Raw genomic sequence first — 8,619 nt, forward strand, 5'->3', positions numbered from 1 at the left:
TACAGATTTTTGTGTGGGCCTAAGTTTTTATTTTTCTGGGATAAATGCTTACAAGTGTGACCATTAGATCAAAAAAAAAAATTTAGGCTTGGTGCCTGTAGCCCAGTGGTTACGGCGCCAGCCACATGCACCAAGGCTGGCGGGTTCGAGCTGGCCTGGGCCAGCTAAACAACAATAACAACTGCAACAAGAAAATAGCTGGGCATTGTGGCGGGCGCCTATAGTCCCAGCTACTTGGGAGGCTGAGGGAAGAGAATTGCTTAAGCCTGAGAGTTTGAGGTTGCTGTGAGCTGTAATGCCATAGCACTCTACTGTGGGCAGCATAGTGAGACTCTGATTCAAAAAAAAAATTTTAATGGACATTTGTAGGCTTTTAAAGAAATACATGCTAATGCAGTCATCACTTGTAGATATATAAAAGACAATTATTTCTTAATGCCAGCCATTATAAATAACATATGTTACCCATTGTTTTAAAATATCTTTCTATATAATTTGCAACATGATTCCAAAGTATCCGAGTCCTGTTTTACTCTCTATAAATACTATTTCATGTTGTTGGTAAATCCCCTTTCATGTTTTATTGACATTTTTCTTGTGGAGAATATTACTATTCTCAGATACTAAATTTGAATGAGGGAAATATTTCAAGTAATGGTTTTCTTCTTATCAATTCTTTGCAACTTGGCTGAAGTTTTAAGAATCATCAAGAATCACCTTGGAAGCATTTTTATAATGAACAACAAGGCCTGGCACCACTTTGTGAGGTTCTGAGTGAGCTGGCCCAGGCATAGGTACTTGTTTTAAAAGCTGTCTAGGGGAGGGGTGGCCCCTGTGACTCAAAGGAGTAGGACGCCAGCCCCATATGCTGGAGGTGGCAGGTTCAAACCCAGCCCCGGTAAAAAAAAACTGCAAAAAAAAAAAAAAAAAGCTATAGGGGATAGTTTTTGGGTTTTTTTGGGTATCCCTGGGTGGTATGAAGAATTTTTTAAATAATTATAAAGATTATCACAGAGAATCAACAAGTTCATTAATTGACTAATGTCTAATTGGTAGAGCAGTGTTGGCATTTTTGTTTAGCCACACATTTGGGGTCCTAAGACGTTTTACAAAATCATTGTCTCCCAGGCTAATAAAAAGATAATAAGTTGGAGGGACTTTACCTAACAAATACAATCAGTGAAACCTGGTTTCTTGTACCCTCAATGAATACCCAACAATAAATTAAAAAAAAATGTGGAAAATCTCAAAAAAAAAAAAAAATTAGGATGAGCCTGCAAATATTCCTTTGAGGGGCTCCTAACTATGATAGCCATAAATTTAAGTATCTTTAAATCATGTTATCAAAGGTCAACATAAGGGCTGTATAAATTATGGATAATGGACAGGTGTTTGCTGGTTAATAGGTTTTGGCTTTCCCCAGCGTAGCTGGCGAGGCTTAAAATAACTGATAATGTAAGTGCCCTTTGTAAGAAATTGGAACAGGAGACGGGAAGGGTGAAATGTGAAAAGCCATGCAGGGCTTGACTCCCGTGGGGCATCGGGATCACTGTCCTCCACGGCTTTAGACAAGTAACCGCATCGGGGCCACGTCAGTGAGAGAGAACCTCAGAAGTGGCACTCAGGCCTTGGTACTTTTTAAAAATGCCTCTAAGGTGATTCTTTGGTTCAGTCAAGACTGAGAACCACTGAATTAGCAGGAAGAGCTTCGATGCTCCTGTTTTTTCACCCTATAATCTGATAGCTTTGTACGGTGGGCGGCTCCCCTTATGGTCTGGACTCGGGATGGATTCACGTGGCTCTTACTTACGGCTCTGTTCAGTTGACTATTGTCCTGCGGGGAGAAAATCACGTGGGAATGGTGGACCCATTTAAACTATGAACACAGAAGGGTGTGCCTGTGACATGGAATCAGATACCCAGCATACCCTAAACAGAAAGTCAGAAAAGGAAGCTGGGTTGTGCTTAGGCTGTGCTATGGGTGAGAAACTTCTGGGGAGGAGCGTTCGTGAAAGCTGTGTGGAGTACAGAGCGAGGGGTCTGAGTGCTGACTGAGCCTGTCGTCAGCTGCATACAGTTTGTTTTTTCTTTTCCTAATGTAATTTTTAAGGATGAAAAAAAAAAAAAGAATTAATCCCCCACTCCCATTCTCCCATAGCTTTTTCTCTACTTATAAAAGTAGATACAATGGCATAAGGTTTGAGAATTTTTTGTTTTTTAAACAGGATCATGAGCTACATGTTACTCCGAAGCCTGTTTTCCTCCCTGGTATATCACAGCAATTCCTCCACGTCAGTAGATGGAGAGTTAACTCTTGTTCTGAAAATATTAATAAAATTTAAAGGCCAGGAAGAATAAAATATGAATAGCCATTTGATATGGCTTTATGTAACATATTTATTCAGGCGTTCCCCTGGGAATGGACAATTCAGGATGTTTCTTTGTAAAAATTTTTTTGCAGCTACAAATAATGACGCAGTATGTTCTTGTACAAAGACATTAGGCTTTTGTTTCTAAAGTATTCTTTATACTTCGGTTTTGGTCAGATTTCTCAGTTTCTAGATATCTTCTCTACTGAGAATTAATGAGTTAATCTCAATTGATTTATGGTTAACTAACTCCTAAGTTGGCCGTTAGGAAAATCAACTGTTTTAAAAATGTTTAGACCTGGCTGGGCACAGTGGTTCACACCTATAATCCCAGCACTCTGGGAGGCCAAGGCTGATGGATCGCCTGAGCTCAGCAGTTTGAGACCAGTCTGTGCAAAAGCGAGACCCCTGGCTCTCCTGAAAATAGAAAAACTAGCTGGTCTTATGGTGGGCAGCTGTATTCCCAACTGCTGGGGAAGCTGAGGCAATGATCACTTGAGCCCAAGAGTTTGAGGTTGCTGTGAGCACAGCGTGAGACTGTATCAAAAAGAAAAAAAAAGTTTTGATCCCAATGAATCCTAGTGATGACAATGTTTTTCGCAGGTCCTAGAAACCCTAGGGTAGGGCCCTGTAGCAGGAGGACCATCTGATACTGATTGCAAAATTATGTACAAACGTACCTTTTACGGCTTTCATCGGGTTTTCAGTGGAGCTATTGCCTCAGGAAGGGTTAACATTTGATAACGTGGGCATCACAGACTATTCCTGAATCTAGAGAACTCGTGAAGGACTCTGAGTTACCATCAGCAGCACATTTGTAATCAGTGGCCTCTTTCTGTAAAGACCTGGAGTGAAACAAATGTATCTAATTTCCAGATGACGTAACACTAGAAGAGATGACAGATACTATAGATAGCAGATTCTAGATTAAAAATAATCTGAATAGGTTGTAATAATGTTCTAAAATCAGCATGATGAGATACACCAGGGGTAAGTCATCTGCAGAAGTTGAGAAATGCCTGGGGGTGGTAGACAATCTCAAACGCAAGAGATGAAAAATAGCTCGGGATCATTTGGTCACAGGCTTCTGCGAGCCGTGGCTGGGAGGTCGCTGCTGAAAATGGTCCACAGTCTCAGGTTACCTCAGCGCATGCTTGCACTACGTCATGGGCAGGTTAAACCACCTTTGTGAACTGTGCCTACGTCTCTGAACCACTTTTTAGGTGGGACGTTGGGGAAGGAAGGAGATGAGAATAGTGACGGATAGAGAAGTGGGGTCGCTGAGGAACTGCTGCTCCCGGAGTTCAGGGTTGATCTGAAGGACAGGGCACAGCCCACAGACCAGGCTGTGTGTTTATCTGGCACTCTGCAGGCACAGAGGTGCTTGGTAAACCTGTGAATGAATGAATGAACAAATCACAAAGCAGAGGAATTTGTTTTGGCCTAACACGGAGCCCTGTGGTGTACGAGCTCTCCGGGAAGGTGACAGGCTGCTGGGGAAAGAAATGACTTCCCCAGGGGAGCAGCCCTCACGCCGGGTGATGGGAACTGGGTGGGGGCTGTGAACCAAATTCCTGCTCAGAGTAAAAGGTTGTACAGCGGGACGTCAAGGACTCTTGAGTTCAAATTTTCCATTTCCTCCCCTAGGTACCTCCATTCCAAACCCGGAGAAAATACTAGGATAATATTGTAGTGTCTTTCAAAGGACTTCCATAGAAAGGATGCTTTTGACTTTTGCCCCACGGTTGTCAGTACAGGTGATTTCAAACATGCCGAAAAGTTGTTATGAACAGGTTTGTAAGTGACTCTACTGTCGAGCCTGGAGTAACTAGGATATGCCTGTGTATTTTATGTTTTTAAGATTTCATTTTTATTTGGAGATAAAAGAACACACTCTTGTTAAATTACAAAAGTGCGTAAGAAAGAAATTCAACATTTCCTGTGAAATGAGGTGAACACAGGGGCACTGGCGCCGTTAGACTCATGGTTCTGGGCTCTGACTTGGATGACAGTCATACTGGATAGAACTTACTGTGCTGATCATGTTCTTAGTTTGCCCCCGTGTTTGCATAGAGACCTGTGTCACATATCTGCAGTGTTTAATTTGGCTGAGACCAAGATGTCCCTTATTACCCCTCTAATAGTTGAGGCTGTATGAAAATCCTGTAGATTGTAGAAATGGATAGCTATTGCAGAAGGCTTATATGAAAACTTTTTTTTAAAACCCTGTATCTCACACTAGTAGTCTTGGAACGGGTGGGGGCTGCTGCCACTTTGGGTTACCCTGGTTTTCATTCTTTCTCATCACACCAGAGGGGTACAGGTTAGAGGTTCAGAAGACAGGCTCACAGGTTCAAATGTGGCTCCAGGACTTAGTGTCTAGGGCTCCTGATGTCCTGTGTCTGTTTCCTCACTTGGAAGGAAAGACAGTGCTAGCACTAGCGGAACTCCTGCCCCAGAAAGAGCCCCGTAACCGCCCTGTCACCAGAGCCGCTCTCACCGTTTGTCTGAATTCACAGATGATGTCTTGTACTATCTTGAACACGGCTTGTCTAAAAGTAAATTTTTTGTATCCCTGGCCCCACCTTAGCCTTTGCCTAAACGGGTCACTCTTTCTAGAATGCTTTCCACCTTGTCTCTGCCGGGCCATGTCCATGGTAAAGCCTCCCCCAAGCCCCAGAGATAACTGCATCCCATACTTTTGTGCAGAGTTTGGTTACAGGACTTCCAGTGTCTTATGACCATGTGCGTGGCTGTCTCCCAGAGCACACTGGGCCCCAGAAGACAGGACGCTGTTCACTTGTCTCTCTGGCCCTGGGCACCAGGTTAAGCGGCTTCCCTCTGGGGAATCGGGGAGACTGCGGAGCGCAGGACCAGAGTCAGTACTGTGCCCCACGTGGTGGGGAACCTGGTCAGGTTTTCCATACGTTTGTGAGGAGGAGAGAAGAAAATGCAGGAAGTTTATCATCGGGGACTAGGAAAGCTAAGACCGGGTTTTAGAGACACCGCCAAACGTTGAATGTAGTTGAAAATAACAGCATAAAGTCGTGACATACCTGTCTCCTGAGGCTCTGGAGATTACCAGAGAGACGGAAAGTCAGCCGCTGTGATGAGCGTGGCTGTTTATTTTGCCCTGTAGGTTATCCCAGTTTAGTTACTAATGTATCAATTCCCTTATATGGGCAGTTTATAGACATTCATGCTTCTAATTTCGACCTCACCCCTGGCCTTTATGTTTTAGCTGCTGTCAAATCCTTCCCTGGGCTATTTTTGATACTTTTCCCCCCTCATGTGTCTCGGAATTGTCCAACACATTCTAAAGAATTGCAAGTTCAATGGGATTTGTCCTTTCTGTTCTTTCAGTCCCAGGCTTAGTTTAAGTTAAAGGTGTTCTGAGGGAGTTACTTTAGCAAGTGATCTCAGACATCCTCTTCTGGATATTGTTTTAAAAGGATGCATTGCTCATTTTCCGTTTATCTTAATTATTTTTCCTGAACACTGCCACAGAACTCTTGAGAAGAAATGGTTTATTTAAAGCAGATTCAAAGAACAGTGAATCCTGATCTGGTGTGATTTGGGTATACGGAGTTGATAGGCTGCATGTGAACAACTAGCATAGTCCAGCTGGTTATTACTTTAAGAATGTCAGATAAGAAGGGCAAGGTTTCTCTTTTTCAAAATCAAGATGTTGGAATTTATGATACTCTGTTTTTATTATTTTATTTAAAAAGAAGTTTTTCAAAAACTTAAATCTGGACTATCAAGAGCATCTTTCTTTCAATATGGCTTACATGAAAGGTTCTCAGTTTGGGGAAATAAAAAGTGTGACTTTCAGTCATTTTTTAAATCTCAGTAGGGGTCTACAAGTGCAGTTTTGTTACATGGGTGTGCTGTGCAGCCGGGGGTCTGGGCTTTTAGTGTGCACATCACTGGGATAGTGTACATAGTTCCCAGGATAGCTTTTCAGCCCGCACTGCCCTCTGGCCCTCCCCGCTTTGGACTCCGTCACTGTCTGTATTCCACTCTGTGACCGCGTGTACCCAGGGTTTAGCCCCTACTTACAAGATCTGGTATTTTATTTCTCTCCTCCTGTGTTACATAGAGTAGTGGCCTCCAGTCCCATCCAAGTTGCTGCAAAGGTGTGATTCCATTCTTTTTCATGGCAGAGTAGTATTCCATGATTGTGTGTGTGTGTGTGTGTGTGTGTGTGTACATAGCACATTTTTTATCCACTATCAGTTGGTGGACGCTTAGGTCGCTGCCCATTCTCACATTCGTGAACTGTGCTGTGATGAACACACTTGTTCCGTACCTTTTTGATATGACGACGTCTTTCCCTAGGTCCCCAGTTAGAGGATTGCCTGATCAAATGGCAGATCTGCTCTTAGTTCTTTGAGAAACTTGTACTGTTTTCCACAGAGGTTGTACTAATTTACATTCCTAACAGTAAATAGTAGTGCTTTTCGACTGTTTAATAACGGCAACCCTGGCTGGGGGACGGTGGTGATCTCGCTGTGGCTTTCGTTTGCATTCTCTGATGAACAGTGACTTTGAACATTTTCTCACATGTTTGTTGGCCATTTGGATGTTTTCTTTTCGTTTGGACATGTTCTTTGAAAAGTCATCGTTCTTGTTAGTGGGGTCGTTTGTTTTTTCCTTGCTGAGTTACTTGAGCTTTTCCGTTGTGAGACGCATAGTTGGTGAGTATTTTCTTCCATTCTGTCAGCTCTTTATGGTGTGATTATTTCTTTTGCTGTGAGGATATTTTTAGTTAAGCCTCACTTGTTTGTTTTTGTTATGTTTGCTTTTGGGGTTTTAGTCATCGATTCTTTCCCTAGGCCAATGTCCAGAAGAGGTTTTTCATTGGGTTTCTTCTAGAATTTTTATGGTTTCAGGTCTTATATTTAAGTCTTTAATCCGTCTTGAGTTAATTCGTGTATATGTCAAGAGACAGGGATCCAGTTTCCTTCTTCTCCACGCAGCTATCAGTTTCCCAGCCCCACTGATTGAACGGGGCGCCCTTTCCCCAGTGTATGTTTTTGTCTGCTTTGTCGAAAGATCTGCTGGTTGTAGGTGGACGGTTTTATTTCTGGGTTCCCCATTCCTGTTCCATTGAGCTACGTGTCCTGGTTTATGCCGGTACCGTGCCGTCTGGGTTGCTGTAGGATAGTTTGAATGTGATGCCTCCAGTTTTGTTCTTTTTGCTTAGAATTGCTTTGGCTGTTCAGGCTCTTTTCTGGTTGCAAATGAAGTTTAGGGCTATTTTTTCTAATTCTGTGAAAAGGGGCTTTGGTATTTTGGTAGGAATTGTACTAAATCTGTAGATTGTGCTGGGTAGCATGATCATTTTAATGATGTTCGTTCCTCCAGTCCAGGAGCATGGGATGTTTTTCTGTTTGTTGTATCACCTAGGATTTCTTTCCTGAGTGTTTTGTAGTTTTCCTTTGAGAGATCTTTCACCTACTTGATTAAGTATATTCCTAGGCTTTTTAAATTTTTGCAACTATTACAAATGAGGTTGAGTTCTTGATTTGTTTCTCAGCTTTATTATTAACTCTCTGATTTGTATTTTGATTTTATAACTTAGACTTTAATGAATTTGTTGACCAAATCTAGGAGCTGAAAGGGTTTTCTATGTGTAGGGTCATGTTGTGAACAAGCAGATCATCTGACTTCCTCTTCTCTAGTTTGGATGCCCTTTACTTCTCTCTCTTGCCTGATTGCCCTGGCTCGGACTTCTGGACCTGTCTTGAATAGAAGGAGCGACAGTGGCATCCTTGTCTTTCCAGTTCTCAGGGAAATGCTTTCAACTATCCCATTCCATATGGTGCTGGCTATGTGTTTGTCATGTAGAGCTTTTATTATTTTGAGTCATGTTCCTTCTGTGCTGAGTTTGTTGAAGGTTTTTATCATAAAGGATGCTGGATTTTGTCATATGCTCTTTCTGCATCTATTGAGATGATCATATGGTTTTTGTTTTTAATTCTGTTATGTGGTGAGTCACATTTATTGACTTGAGTATGTTGAACTATCCTTGCATCTCTGGGATGAACCCACTAGACTGTGGTGAGTTGTCTCTTTGATGTGCTGTTGGATTCAGTTTGCTAGCGTTTTGGTGAGAAGGTTTGCATCTCTGTTCATGAGAGATATCAGCCTATAGTGATGTTGTGTGTGTGCCCTTTCCTGGCTTTGATATCACAGTGGAATGAGTCGGGGAGGACGCCCCCTCTCCATGCTGTGGAGCAGTTTC

This window comes from Otolemur garnettii, unplaced genomic scaffold (assembly GCF_000181295.1).
Source record: "Otolemur garnettii isolate 467f Iridium unplaced genomic scaffold, OtoGar3 scaffold00197, whole genome shotgun sequence".
Classification (NCBI taxonomy): domain Eukaryota; kingdom Metazoa; phylum Chordata; class Mammalia; order Primates; family Galagidae; genus Otolemur; species Otolemur garnettii.